This window comes from Anguilla rostrata, chromosome 7 (genome assembly GCF_018555375.3).
Source record: "Anguilla rostrata isolate EN2019 chromosome 7, ASM1855537v3, whole genome shotgun sequence".
NCBI classification, from domain to species: Eukaryota; Metazoa; Chordata; class Actinopteri; order Anguilliformes; family Anguillidae; genus Anguilla; species Anguilla rostrata.
In genome coordinates this window covers 7,444,716-7,459,271 of record NC_057939.1, presented here as the reverse complement: position 1 = coordinate 7,459,271, position 14,556 = coordinate 7,444,716, and the positions used below count along the sequence as shown (strand labels likewise).

Genomic DNA, 14,556 nt, shown 5'->3' with positions numbered 1-14,556 from the left:
AAACAGCGGCGTCCATTTTACTCTTTTCCTCACCCCACCATCACCCCCAGCCCTCCCGAACGGGTGCGCCGAGGCTTTTCCGAAACAGCTTAAAAATGAAAAACGGGAGCAGGGCGGTCCGAGCCGCCGCGGTGGCGCTTCAGCGAGCCGGACCGGCCGCGAGCTCGCCCGCGAACGCGGGGAACGCATCGTCACGCTAAAATTGGATCGCCGGGAAAAAAAAAAAAAAAAAAAAAAAAAGATGTCAGATTAGGATCCCGGAGGACGGGCCGGAGACGCTGTTAATTTCTCCCGAAATGGAGGCGGCGGCGCTTCTGGGTCGTTTTTTTCCCGTCGATATCCAATCTTCCCGGCGCCCCGGCGCTCCGCGCGTGCGGGGTCTGGTTATTGTTCATTTCCATGCGCGGCGGCGGAGGGGAGGCACCGCCTCATGAAAGATTCACCAGTTCTATTAATAAAGCAGGTAATTGGATTGAAGCTCCGCATGTTCCCCGCGCCCCGCCCCGCCCGCGCCCCCATCGATCGGGAGGGGGGGGGACGTCCCGGAGCTGAGCCCCTCGTTCTGAGGGCTTGGGGGGGCGGGGGGGGGCCCTGAGGGAGGCTGCCGGTGTCGTCCCGCCCTCCCACAGGAACAGGAAACGCTCCAGCCTTCCGTTACCTGTCCCCCAGCCTCTCTTCTTCTGTGGTTTATAGTCCTCCCAGCAGAGTGGGGTTTCAGGAGAGAAATGGGGATTTTAAAGCATAGAGAGGCTTACAGTGTTGATATGAGTGCTGGGGCCTGGGCTGATGGGGCGAGGGGGGAGGGGACTATCAGTGGGGGGGGCGGGGGGGGCTGAGGTAGAGGCTCTTACCTCACACAGCTCCTGACACCCACAGACGAGGGTTGCCAGGTTAACGCGGAAACGGCGCTAACGTTTCGGACCGCGGCAACCTCGCCGGCCCTGGCGCTCACCGGCGGATCCTGGCACGCGGCGCGGGGAGCTGGCACGGAGCTGCCCGGGTCCCGGGCCCCCTGGCCCCTGGGCAGAGCCCCGCCCCCCCCCGACACCCCGCTGCCCAGCGCCATTATCCGAATTTAACCTTCCTTCCCTGTGCCAGCGCGGACCGCCCTCCGCCCGCGCGCGGCCGCCAGAGGGGCTGTGGGCGCGGGAGACATCTGTGCGCGATTAGGTCCGGGCTGTAAAGCGGCAGCTGCACTGTTTCACGTGCGGCCGAGCTGAAGACATCAGAACGGCCCGTTTCCCCTCAAACTTTAACATTTTCCCCAATTAGGGGCGGGCCGCGGACGCCCCCCCGGCCAGCCCGCGCCGCGGCGGCGCTGCCAGGTCGTTAACCGCGCGCGTGCGGCGGTGAGGCTCGCGGTACGGCGCCCGCCGACACGCCCCCCCCCCCCCCGCGGCCACGCCAGCCCCACTTTTGTAACGACTTCCTCCGGACGCTAAAATCGCACGTCATTATTACTCTAATCGTCATGGTGATCGTACTTGCAGCTTCTTCCACTCTGCAGAATAAATATAAGTGCGGTGGGGGTGCTGGGGGGTGGGGTTGGGTGGTGGGGACGGGGGGGGGGGGGGGACGATGACACAGTCTCTGCATAATAACAAGCACAGTGTCAGAAGCCTCTGGCTTCTGAAGCGGTTTAATAGGTTCGGCGCTGGCTGGAAGACAATAGTTAACTACCTTTGAGCAGCTGATGGTGCCACAGAGCAATCATAAGTGCCACCCCCCCCCACCCGTCCCCCCCTGCCACCCCCTTCCCCACCACCCTCCCGCTAACCCCCCCCCCCCCACCCACCCACGCCTTAGAGGGTGCATATGCGTGGCGGGTGATTAAAGTTGTAAATAAGCGAGGGGAACTGTCTCACTAGATGGCAGTGCAGTCAGACATTTTTTTTCCCCCCTCTTCTGTTCTCGATATGCAAATGAGCTCCCGGGAGATTAATGAGATGCGGAACGGAGCCGCGTCGCCATAGCCGCCGCAGACGGCAATCAGCCGCGCGCGGAGGTGGCTGGAGCCCGCGTGAGCCTCCGCGGCCAATCCGCCGTCTGAGATAGAGAGAGAGAGAGAGAGAGAGAGAGAGAGGCGTTTCTTTTTTATTTTTCTTGCTCCTTATTTTTTTCGTAAATCAGTGATGCACAGATTCTGCACAGATCCACTGATGTTTTAAATGGCACTGATGGCTCATCCCCCGCCTTACCCCCCTTACATCAGCCCATCCACGGGCTCTGAAGATCAGTGAATCCGCCATCGCTTCGGTGCAGGCAAACAAAACAAAATAGCAAAACAATAGCAAAAAAAAAAACGAAGAAAGGCCCGAAACTTTCAGAAGCGGAGGAAGAAGAAAGCGAGCGTTTCTGCGCTGGCAGAGCGGGGCGGGGAGGAGCAGCTTCTCTGTGAGAGACGCGTCATTATCGGGGTTTAGCTGTCTCTGCCGCACCTCTAATTTATCCCCAGGGGGACGGGCGAGAATGAGAGCGGGGCGGGGTGGGGTGGGGCGATGCGGGTGGGCGGGGCGGGGCGGGAGCGTGTTCGCGTGAGGAAGGGTCGTCGCGGTACTGTGTGACTGGCTTGGCACGCGCATCCCAACTCCCCACGGGACAGCCCAAAATGCTCCAGACATTTAGCATGGTGTCGCGGGGGGGGGGGGGGCTCGGACCCCAACTGGCTGTGCAGAATGTCAGGGTTTAAACTAAATGATCTGTGGTAATGAAGCGCCTTTGAGAGCACATAAACCCCCCCCCCCATCCACGCAGGAAATGGTACGTTCTTCCTGCAAGCCTCTCGTGATGGGGGGAAACCGCAATAGAAAATCTCAAATCAAACCTTATTGGGCGGAAGTGAGGGAGAGCACTAATGAATTCATCCTCATGAGGAGACAGAGGAAGAAAAAGGGGGTGGTGGGGGGGGGGGGGTGGCGGATGCTTGTGACAGGGAGCACCGTTTGTTCCAGAGAGAGAGAGAGAGAGAAAGAGGCAGAAAGAGAGAGAAAAGAACAAAAAACAGGAAAAGAATGAAGGCCGGTGTGCAGGTGGGGTGTGAGGAGGGAATACTGGAGCCCGCAGCGGTGCAGGTGACCGTTTATAATCGCACGCGGTCAGATCACAGCCCGGTTACTGTTTGGGTACATGTTCCTTGTAGTCTGGTCATGGTTTGGTTGTAGTGCTGTTCATATCCTGGTTTCCTGTCTGAAAGCGGTCTGGTCCCAGAATGCCGAGCGGCTTGTTTTCTGAGAGCGGTCATTGTCTGCCTGAGCTGCTCGCGGCCCACGCACAGGTCACATGACTCCCCCGCTTCACGGTCGCGGATTCTGCGTATTTGCGTATTCTGGACCGATGGCGACGGCGGTGTAAACACAGAACACAAAGGGAAGAGAAGCGCAGCGCACACACCATTTAGAGAGGCCCGTCCTCACAGATACAGTGGGGTTTAACCAGCTGCACCAGCTGTTAGGACGGAGTGTGGCACAGTGGGTAAGGAACTGCGCTTGTAACCGAAAGGTCACAGGTTCGATTCCCGGGTAAGGACACTGCCGTTGTACCCTTGAGCAAGGTACTTAACCTGCATTGCTTCAGTATATATCCAGCTGTATAAATGGATACAATGTAAAGTGCTATGTAAAAAGTTGTGTAAGTCGCTCTGGATAAGAGCGTCTGCTAAATGCCTGTAATGTAATGTAATAATGTAATGCACCACACACACACACACACACACACACACACACTCACACTCACACACACACTCACACACACACACTCACACTCACACACACACTCACACACACACACACACACACACACACACACACACACACACACTCACACTCACACACACACACACACACACACACACACACTCACACATGCACACTCACACATGCACACACAGATACCACTCCACACACAAACAGAATTGTGTACAAGCACATGCACATACACACGGAAATGCACAAATATGTGCGCACACACACACACGTCCCCCAGCGTGTGCGTAGACACAACTCCCCACAGAATACCAGCACAGAGTCTGTGCTAGCACATGGACCCGCACACACACACACTGACCCACACACACACACACACACACACACACAGACCCATGCATGCATACACACACACACACACTGACCCGCACATACACACACAAACACACACACGAACCCACACACACACACACACACACACACGCACACACACACACACACACACACACACACACACACACACACACACACACATGCGCACACACACACACACACACGCACCCACACACACACACACACACACACACACACACACACACAGACACACACACGGACCCACACACACACACACACACACACACACGCACACACTCGCAGAGGAGCCCGTAAACATCAGAGAAACAGCACCCTGCGTGTCTGCAGAATGCTGGATGAGAATGCGCACGGGCCGGTGGAATGCCTGAGAGACAGGTCCGTACCCCGCCAGCGGCGAAAAGGGGGGGGGGGGGGAGGCATTCTGTTCTGGTTGGAGGGCTTCGGCCACTGGCTCCGGATCAGTGACTCCGAATGTGAGCGGCACAATGGGCTCGCTGTGGATTCGCCGGCTCTCCAGTGTCCTGTGCTTTTTAAACCCCGCTGTGGCCGACGTGCGGCCTGGCACCCGCTCAAAGATCGCCGGTGACGTCAGCGTGTCGACAGGCGTGTCACCTGACAGGATTTATTTAAACAGAAATATCTCTTCCACACCTTTAATGTGCTTGTTACAGTGGGAAGCAGCTGAAACGTTACCTTGTTCTCCCCCCTTAATAAACACGTTAAACGTTGCTTTGGGGACGGGTTTTGTCAACAGTAATCCTCTGTGTATTTCAATTAGCCGTTGCAGATAGCTGGGTCTCTGGCGGCTGTGGTGCGGGTGAACTGTGTGCGGAGGGTCTCCCGCTTTCATTCCACAGTTTGAAACTGCATGTTTTTAAACTGTACAAAGGCTCTCATTGTCTGTGTGTTGACAGATTTTGCCTGGGGGGAGATTAGTGGGTGTGCCCTGAACCAGAGGCAGAAGTTACAATTAGATTTTTAAAAAATATGAATAATTCATTCTCGCTCGCTCTTCCGTTTGACATCCTAACTTATTGGACCCTGTGTGGTGCTGTGGCCTGATAAAGTCTGTCCCTCACAGTACCGTGACTTCATTGGGCCGGTCTCACACAGAACTGCGATCTGATTGGCCCAGGCCTGTGCAGTACTGTGGCCTGATTGGCCAAGGCCCAGTCCCATGCAGTATTTTGACCTGATTGGGCCTGTCCTGTGCAGTACTGTGACCTGAATGGGCCATACTCATGCAGTACTGTGACCTGATTGGGCCAGTCCTGTGCAGTACTGTGACCTGATTGGCCAAGGCCCAGTCCCATGCAGTGTTGTGACCTGATTGGGCCACACTCATGCAGTACTGTGACCTGTTTGGGCCAGTCCTGTGCGGTACTGTGACCTGTTTGGGCCTGTCCTGTGCGGTACTGTGACCTGTTTGGGCCTGTCCTGTGCGGTACTGTGACCTGATTGGGCCAGTCCCGTGCAGTACTGTGACCTGATTGGGCCAGTCCCGTGCAGTACTGTGACCTGAATTGGCCAGTCCTGTGCAGTACTGTGACCTGATTGGGCCAGTCCCGTGCAGTATTGTGACCTGATTGGGCCATACTCATGCAGTACTGTGACCTGATTGGGCCAGTCCTGTGCAGTACTGTGACCTGATTGGGCCAGTCCTGTGCGGTACTGTGACCTGATTGGGCCAGTCCTGTGCGGTACTGTGACCTGATTGGGCCTGTCCTGTGCAGTACTGTGACCTGAATGGGCCTGTCCCGTGCGGTACTGTGACCTGATTGGGCCAGTCCCGTGCAGTACTGTGACCTGATTGGGCCAGTCCTGTGCAGTACTGTGACCTGAATGGGCCTGTCCTGTGCAGTACTGTGACCTGATTGGGCCAGTCCCGTGCAGTACTATGACCTGGCTGAGTGAAACATAAGCAGTCTTGCAATCTTGTGACCAGATTGGGACATTCTCAAACAATGTAGCAAATTGTTCATTTGCTCCAGAGCAGGGCTGTGTTGACCGTTTGTGTGAATACACCCACTGTGAGAAGGTGAAGGGAACTCAGTCACTCGCGCCTGTCCCAGTTTGACCAAAGCGTTCCCCTCCCCCTCGTCTGTTCGAGCGTTGTACGTTCACTTCCTGTTTGTGATGAGAGAGGTCTCACTCAGCTGGCACGGAGCGAGAGAGCTGCACAGCCGGAACCTTCCGCACGGGCAGAGGGAGAGGAAGTGAGAGAGGGGTGGGCGGGGCCAGGTAGGGTGGGAGGGAGAGAGCGGAGGGAAGGGGGAAAGAAATGGAGGGGAAAGGTGAAGAGACTGAGGAGTGTGAGCCGGGAGGGGGGCGAACGAAAGAGGAAGGGAAGGGAAAAAAGGAATTGGGGAGAGAGCTCTGGAGGTAAGGAAAACAGTAGAGGTCAGTGGGGGAGATAGAGGGAGGGGTTGAGCATTGAGATTAGACCATAAATCTGTCCATTCAGACAGACTCTCAGTAGAGCCACACATGCACAGATCTAATTAAAGGGAAAAAGTAAATATGTGCACATGCATACACACGCGCTCACACACACATACCACACACACGCGCACACACACATACCACACACATGCGCGCACACACGCACACACACACACACACACACACATACCGCACACGCAGCAGCCTGCACCAGTGCCCAGGACACGTATGACTCACTCATGTGTCTGTCTCGGCGGCTGGGAAGGGGAAAGCTTTCCCTGTGGCTGAGGTGCATTTTGAGGGAAGAGGTGAAGATTAATGACTCTGCCAGTGCAGACAGCCCAGGTAGGCGGGGAGAGAGATGTGTGTGTGTGTGTGTGTGTGTGCGTGTGTGTGAATTTCTATATTTGTTAAAAGAACAGCTCCCATAGCCAGGTGGCACGTCTCCTCATATGACCCACGCCCAGGTCCTCTATCGCCTCTGTTTTTCCACCTTTTCCCTCTCAATTTTAACATTCATTTTCGAATCCAATTTGCTTCAGCTGCCTGACAAACCGACGTCCGTACTGGCAAGAGCTTGTGTGCGCGCGACAGAGAAGCGCGACCCGGTACCCAGAATAAATGGGATGAGAGCGAGGGGGTAGCTTCAAATTTACGGTGTTAATAAATAATAAAACAAGTGGTCGGCTGGCAGCCAACCTGATAAAAACAATGGGAAAAAGTAAAACACAGTGGAGGATAAAAATATATGTATAAATAACAGCAGCAATCGGTCTGAAATTCCTCGTCCTCTCTGACACACACACACACACACACACACACAACTCCCTTCTCTTTTTCCCTGCAAGTTGTTTCACAGTCCAAATATCTGTCTAAGAGCAAAAGGGGGTGGCGGTGGGGGTGGGGTGGGGGGGGGGGCATGAAGAGAGAGGAAGAAGAGTAGACAGGGAGGGAAAGAGATACTCTGTGCGTAACAAGCTCCTCATTGTAAAGTCCGTGTGATTGACAGGTCGCGCCTGCAGTAAGTGCTTCCTGACGTCCACTTCCTGTTAACGCGGTCCGGCTGGCTGAGGGAGGGCGTAGAGTCAGACGCCCGGGCCCCGTGCGGGTCGGATTGGGGCAGAGGTGCCGGCGCGCGCCCCGTACGGGTCGGATTGGGGCAGGGAGCCGTGTGGGTTTCAGGGTCCGGCGGACGTGAGAATTGGGGCCAAAAAAGGAGGTACCGGGGCGCTGGGAGGAAGGTGGCAATTAGCGGCCTCCTTGCAAGCGCGTCGTCACCGACCGACTTCACAGTCGCTGGGAATAATGGGCATTCGTTTTTGTTACATTTTTTTTTTTTCGCCAAATGCGACACAGTCGACCTTTTCTTCGGAATCGATTTTATTTTTTTTTCGTCCCTTTTCTCCCCCACCCCCCCCATCCTTCGAATTTGGAAATGTCCAGATGCATTGTGGGGCACGTGCGGTTGTTACGGTCTCCTGCGGTTCGAGCGTCCCTCGGAGTCGCGGGGGAAGGCGGAGCGCGCGGTAATGGGGGGGGGGGGTGGGGGAACGGGGGACGAGACCAGCCCGCCGTCCTGAGTGACACCCTGGCCAATCACGCTGTCGGGCACGGTCAGCGTCGGCGAGCTCTGGTATCCTGCCGTGGCACCTGTCGCCGCGCCGGAAATCGCCGATTTGGACGAGCCGCCCGTCCGCGCCGTGGCAGAATCAGCGACGGGTCCTCCGCTCCGTGGGAAGAGCGGAAAAAAAAGCGGGAAAATGGCGGCGGCGGCGGCAGTCGGTGAATTTGCAAACGGTTGTGCTTAATGCATCAACACTGAGCGTGCGAGAGATGGGACAGTGATTACCTCGGTGAATAGATTCTCCGGGAGTGTTTTTTTGGGGGGGGGTCTGCTTTGTTGGACTTGTCGTTGGAAGCCGGAGAGCTTTTAATTGCTGGCGAATCCGCTCCTGTTTACTCCTGTTTGACGTTTCTGAAAAAGTAAAAACTACTTCTGAGAAAGGAAAACTCATTACCATTCTAATGAACTGGAAATTCTCCACAGCGATTTGCAGCGGTGGCAGAAAAAGGCTTTGAAGTAAATGGATTGAAAACAAGAGTGCAGACACAGTGGACCCAGCCATCACTTATTTTGATGTAAACACACTCCTGTTAAGGGCGAGACCGGGAATATATAACTTTCGAAAATCGTTGTCCCGCCCACAATTACGGATACCGCCAGTTGGTTTTTTTTTTTGGTTTTTTTTGTTTTTTTGTTTTGTTTTGGGAGAACTGTTTCCCGAGCAGCAGCAGCCTGTGAGCCGGTGTAGAGAGAAAAAAATAAAAGCGATGGCGAGAAGCTGCTGGAGAGCATTAGGAGCCATTCCCCCGGACCGAAAGTGACAAATTAATTTCCATACGCTGATACCCTGAGATGGAATATTCCGGACCTGTGGTTTTTCTCCCCTGTGCTCTGAGGCACAATCAGAGTCAGTAATGAGTCGCTTTCCCCAAATCAGATTAAAACTTGACACCCACACCGACTCCCTGCACCCCCATCCACCACCCCGCCCCCCCCCCACCCCTGCTGGGACTGTCCCTGGCCGTCTTCCCAGGTGCTGGGCCTAATTATTCCAGCTGGTCCGGACGGTTGGCCTGCCCGGCTCCGGGCTTGCTGCGGGACGGCGCTGCCCGTGGTCACGCGTCCGGACGGACAGCAGGCCTCTGCGCTGTGAGTGACAGCTTGCAGGGGGAGAGGGGGACGGTCAAGGCTCGGCAGTTTCTGAAACATGCATATCCCTCAAACACCAGGGGAGAGAGAGAGAGAGAGAGAGAGGGGGGAGGCAGAGGGGGAGTTTCTGAGGAAGATGGGGATGTTTTTGTTTCTTTGTGTGTGCGTGTGTGTGTGTGTACGAAGCCTCACGTGAGAGGTTCTCAGTGTGTGTGTGTGTGTGTGTCAAGTCTCCCTGAGAGGTTCTCAGTGTGTGTGGTGTGTGTGTGTGTGGAAATCACACCTGCATGTTCTTAGCACCTGAGTGGTTTCTGCTCTCTGTCCCTGAGTGTCCAGAGTAGAGAGCTCACTTTTGTCAACACACTGAGTTGAAGAGGCTTGAGTTTTTTGGGTGGTTTTTTCTGCTGTCACAGAGCACACAGAGACAGTTTTTTCTGCAGCCTGTACAGGGAAAAAAAACAAGAAAGATTTTGTCTTACACACCTCATTCCACAGACCGCTTTTCGGAGTGGATGGGCACGCGAGCGGACTTGGTTACCTCCCCCCTAGCTGAGGGCCGTCCCTCTGCTTGAAGAGCCCGTTCGTTCTGGAACCCGCTTGCCCTCAGTCTCGGTGTCGAAAGCGCCGCCTGGTTTCAGTGCATTCTCTCCGTTAATGAGAGCCCGGGAGGAAGGGGGACCTGGACAGGCGGTCCCTTCTGTCAGTGACACCGAAAGGTTACGCAGCGACTCAGATAGCCCTCCGCCGGAGCGATTGATATTCCTTTGTTGGCAGTTTAATATTCTGTTTGTTGTGCTCCTTGGTGGCTGGGCGCATTTAAAGATAAGATTAATTCTTCATATCCTGGGCTGATTGCAAAACCTTGTATCTAATGGAATTTTTAGATCCCCCCTTTCATGCAAACTGCGATGTTAAGCATTTTTTTTTTTTTTCCTTCGGAAATCTAAATAATTTATACGTGTTTTGGTGCATCTCTCGCGCGCGCAAAAAAAAAAAAAGAAAAAGAAAATAAGGAGAGGGAGACGGGAGGAGGGGATGAGAGGTGAGAAAGAGAGAGAGGGAGAGAGAGAGAGAACAGGGAGGAAGAGAAGAGAGAGAGGATGTGGCAGGGAGAGGTACGCTGCCAATTGCTGCACATAGCCGGAATACAGATGTAGGGGAGGGGGCACGTGACCCCCCCCCCTTCCCCCTCCCCCCCTTCCCCACTCCTCAGGCGGAAGGGAGCTGGGGCTCAGGAGGCGAAAATAAATAAATATATAAATAAAAAAATAAATGAAGGAACAGTCTTCCGGAAAGTCTGCAGTCTTCGAGCCCTTCTTTTATTAATATGAGCTCATGACTGGTGCGGCGCATGCAGCAAACGCAGACGAAACAACGCAGAGCCCCCCCCAACCCCCTCCCTCGCCCCCCGCCCCCCCGCCCCGCCCGCCCCTCCCGCCCGCCCCGCACCACAGAGAGGAAGAAAGCCTCCCCGGCTGGTTGTCTCCGCGCCCTTTCTCTCTCTCCGAAAATGTTTTTTTCGTAACGCTCGGTCTACGGCTAAAACTTGAGCGTCGCGCGAGTTCTGCGTCGCCGTCGGCTGAAGCGACGAATCGCGCGAGGGCGCGCTTTTTTACGTAACCCCCCGCTACGCAACCGCGCGATCAGCCGGCACCCCGTCGCTCCGGGACGACGGCGGCTTACCGCGTACGCGAGAACCGCGGTTTAATTATTAAATAATTAGCGACCGTTAGCGACCGACGACGACAGCGGCCCCAGCCTTCGACGGCGCGAGCGGCGCGGCGATCCAATCAGAGACGGGGATTCACTGCGTGCCGCGGTCACCGGTTCCCCTGGCGTGCCCGGCTGACAGGATGTGATGCGCCGGTTCGGTGCGGCTGTGTGTGACAGTCCCTCCTTCCCCCGGTGCGATACGGTTTCTCAGCTCCCCTCATTTTGGGGCTGGGCGAGGGCTGGTGCGATTCTAATAAAGTAGCTTTCACTCTCTCTCTCTCTCTTTTTTTCCCCCCGTCAGAGTGTAGGAGTATCTCCTGTCTCCATCTCAGCTGTCTCAGGGCGAGCCACATAGACTTTTTCTCTCTCGTCTGCTTTGTTTTAATAGGTTTTTTGTCATTGGCCCTGGCCCAAGTAGCTGTCTGGTTTATTTTGTTGTATTGTTTTCCCGACGATAAATATTTATAGCGGATTTTGGTTAGCGTAGCCTGCCTCTGTCTGCTCTTACGCGGCAAACGTGCGAAGAACTATTGTCCTGTAACGATGCGCGCGCCATTTTATAATCAGCGAACGGAGTGAAGATCCAATAAGCTCACTCGTTCATCAGCGACCTCGCGTTCGCAAATTTCTGCTTTCCTCTCTTTTCTTCCTCTTCCTCCACCCCCCCCGCCTCTTTTAGTCTTTCTTTCTCCTTTCGCGAGTGAGCGATGGATTCTTTCCGCGTCCGGTTGTCCGCGAGGGCCGGGGAATTGGACAGCAGTGTGCGGGGGCGGGGGTGGGGGGGGGGCGGCGGTGGGAGGAAACGGGGGCCGGCTTCCTCCCGCGACGGCGTCCTCAGTGTTAAACGCTCGCCGGCGTGCGGAAGGTCCGGGGCCGCGCCGCGCCCGCGCTCTCCGGCTGGCCCCCCTCGCTCGCCCCAGTCAGAGCGGAGGAGCGAGAGAGGGGGGAAAAAAAGAAAAAAAAGAAAAAAGAGCTTGGGGGGGTTACCATGACGACGGCCGTTCATCAGATAGTGCCGACACCCTCGCGTGGCCAATGGCCACTGACCTTTCACTGTCAGACTGAGTTAGAGGCAGAACGGTCTGCCGGGGGGGGGCACGCGGCATCCTTATCTAGGTCATTTCACTAAACTGTAAACACAACAGAAAGGGAAGATGGAGGCACGTTCGCCGCGTGTGCTCAGGCCGACGTGATGGCTTAGAATGTTTATGCAATGTCTGTGTGATACTGTATGTGCGCATCGTGTGTGTGTGTGTGTGTGTGTGTGTGTGTGTGTGTGTGTTTGTGGTTAGACTTGGACCTCAACCTGCAACGTTTTTACAATCGACTGTGTGTAGAGACCTAGTTCAGAACCTGTACCATGCAGGGAATCGGTAAACAACCCACAGTGTGTCGAGACCCAGTTCACAGCCCACAGTGCGTAGAGACCCAGTTCACAGCCCACAGTGCGTAGAGACCCAGTGCGTAGTTCCCAGTGCGTAAAGACCCAGTTCACACCCCACAGTGCGTAGAGACCCAGTTCACACCCCACAGTGCGTAGAGACCCAGTTCACACCCCACAGTGCATAGAGACCCAGTTCACACCCCACAGTGCGTAGAGACCCAGTGCGTAGTTCCCAGTGCGTAGTTCCCAGTGCGTAGAGACCCAGTGCGTAGTTCCCAGTGCGTAGTTCCCAGTGCGTAGTTCCCAGTGCGTAGTTCCCAGTGCGTAGAGACCCAGTGCGTATTTCCAAGTGCGTAGTTCCCAGTGCGTAGAGACCCAGTGCGTAGTTCCCAGTGCGTAGAGACCCAGTGCGTAGTGCCCGTAGCGCGTAGCGGTTCCTCGTCCCCGTCTGCCGATTTTCGCGACGCGCGCGTTCTCCGCCCCGTTTCCATTGTGCTCCGCACAAGGGGGACAGCGTGACCGTCTCGAGCGTCCCGCCCGTCCGTCAATCAGACGCATTGTCATGCAGATGGCGCTAAGGCGCTAATTAGCCGCTCGTTTTTCCCCGCGTCACTCCCCTTCCCCTCGCGCTCCGATTGTGACGGAATTAATTGAGTGTGATGGTTGAAGAACAATGAGAATTACGCCCTGGCATGATGGGTTTGAATGGCTGTCAGTAACCAAACTTGCGATTCTGTTCTCTCTCTCTCTCCGCACTCCCCCGCCTGCCCCTCCTACCCCCTCTCCCCCCCCACCCCCCCCCCAAAAAAACAGCTAACGTATATGCGGATGACAGAGAAATTCTTTCGCGGAGAGAAGCCCGAGACGAATTAGAATTAATTCACAATAAATTCGTCTTTTTCCTCCACACTGTTCTCCTCCCCAGATGCTGCCATATGCGCGGTATTGAATTAAATCTGCTCTTCTAGATCTGTCGGAAACGCGGAGAGGACACTCAGCTGTCGCTCTGCCCGTTATACGAGGAGTATCAGATGCGGTCTTACTCCGTGTGAATGCTTGATGGAGTGTCTGGAGTATGGGAAACAGGAAGGAGTCAAGTGAGGAAGTGAATGGGGCCATTTGATTTAAAACAGGACGAGCAGACAAGCGTGTGGCTAGCTTGTTTCTGAACTTCACATGTAATGTTTTGTGGCAGGCAGGCAGTGATTGGGTGTAACTGGGTCATCTGTGTGGTGAGGGTGAGGGGGGGGGGTGCAGGGGGGCGGGGGCACTCCCCCCAAAATCTCAGATTCCAGGGCAGCAACAAATCGCCCAAGCTCCGGTTTTTGGACCTCAAGCTCCTCGCAAACGCTGTTTCCAATAAAAAATTAGGTCATAAAAAATGCGGCTGTTGTAAAATAGTGACCCCGAACACCGGCGTGCGGGACGCACGTCGCCGAGGACGACCGTCGCCGAGGACGCCCGTCCGTCCGTGAACGTCCCGCCGCGATCCCTGGGGGGAGCCGAGCCCGGCCACGGTCGGAGAGTTCGGCAGCAGCCCGCCCCCTCCGCTCCTGGCACGCGGCGTCCGCACCTGTGGCCTGCGGGGGGAGCCGTGGGCACGTCCCCGACTGTTTCATGGCCCGCCCCGGCCCGGTTAAAACTCCAGACCCCCTTTTCTCTCCTCCCTCCCCCCCGTACCTGCCCGACGGCGCTCCTGCCAAAACGCCTTTGCCTCCACCGAGCCTTTCCAGGTCCCCGTACGCCCAGTTTGGCTTTTAAACACGAAACGCGCAGATCGGTGCTGGATAAGAGCCCTGTGTGGAAGTGCACTCGTAGGAAAATTCCTGCAGCATTTTTGGGAAAACAGTTTTTTTTGGGGGGGTTTTGTTTTTTTTCCTGGGATTGCTGCAGGTGTTCCAGATTAATCTGAAAAGCTAAGCGTCCGCAACCTTTTTATTTTCTTTTTTCGTTTTTGTTTGCTGATGAAGCCGTTTCATATCGCACACAAACCCGGACGGGAATGAGGCCTCTTTTTTTTACGGAGCGGGGCCCATTTACCGATCCAGCGCCCCCCCCCCCGTTCGCGGGTTCCCCCGGCCGCCTGACAGCGCCTGACAGGGGGGAATGAATAAGGAGCCCGTCCCGCGCCCCTCCGCCTAATTTGGGTGGCAATTAGTGGAACAGAGCGCCTGTCCCGCTCCCCGGCGCCCCGCGAAGCGAGCTGCCCCCGGGCGGCTCAGCGCATT

At 55.7% G+C, this 14,556-nt stretch overlaps 1 protein-coding gene across 1 annotated transcript in view; it reads left to right on the top strand.

Annotated features, from left to right (window-relative positions):
- celf2 (cugbp, Elav-like family member 2) overlaps positions 1-14,556 on the top strand; it is a 177,507-nt gene that overhangs the window by 44,265 nt on the left and 118,686 nt on the right. The window lies entirely within an intron of this gene.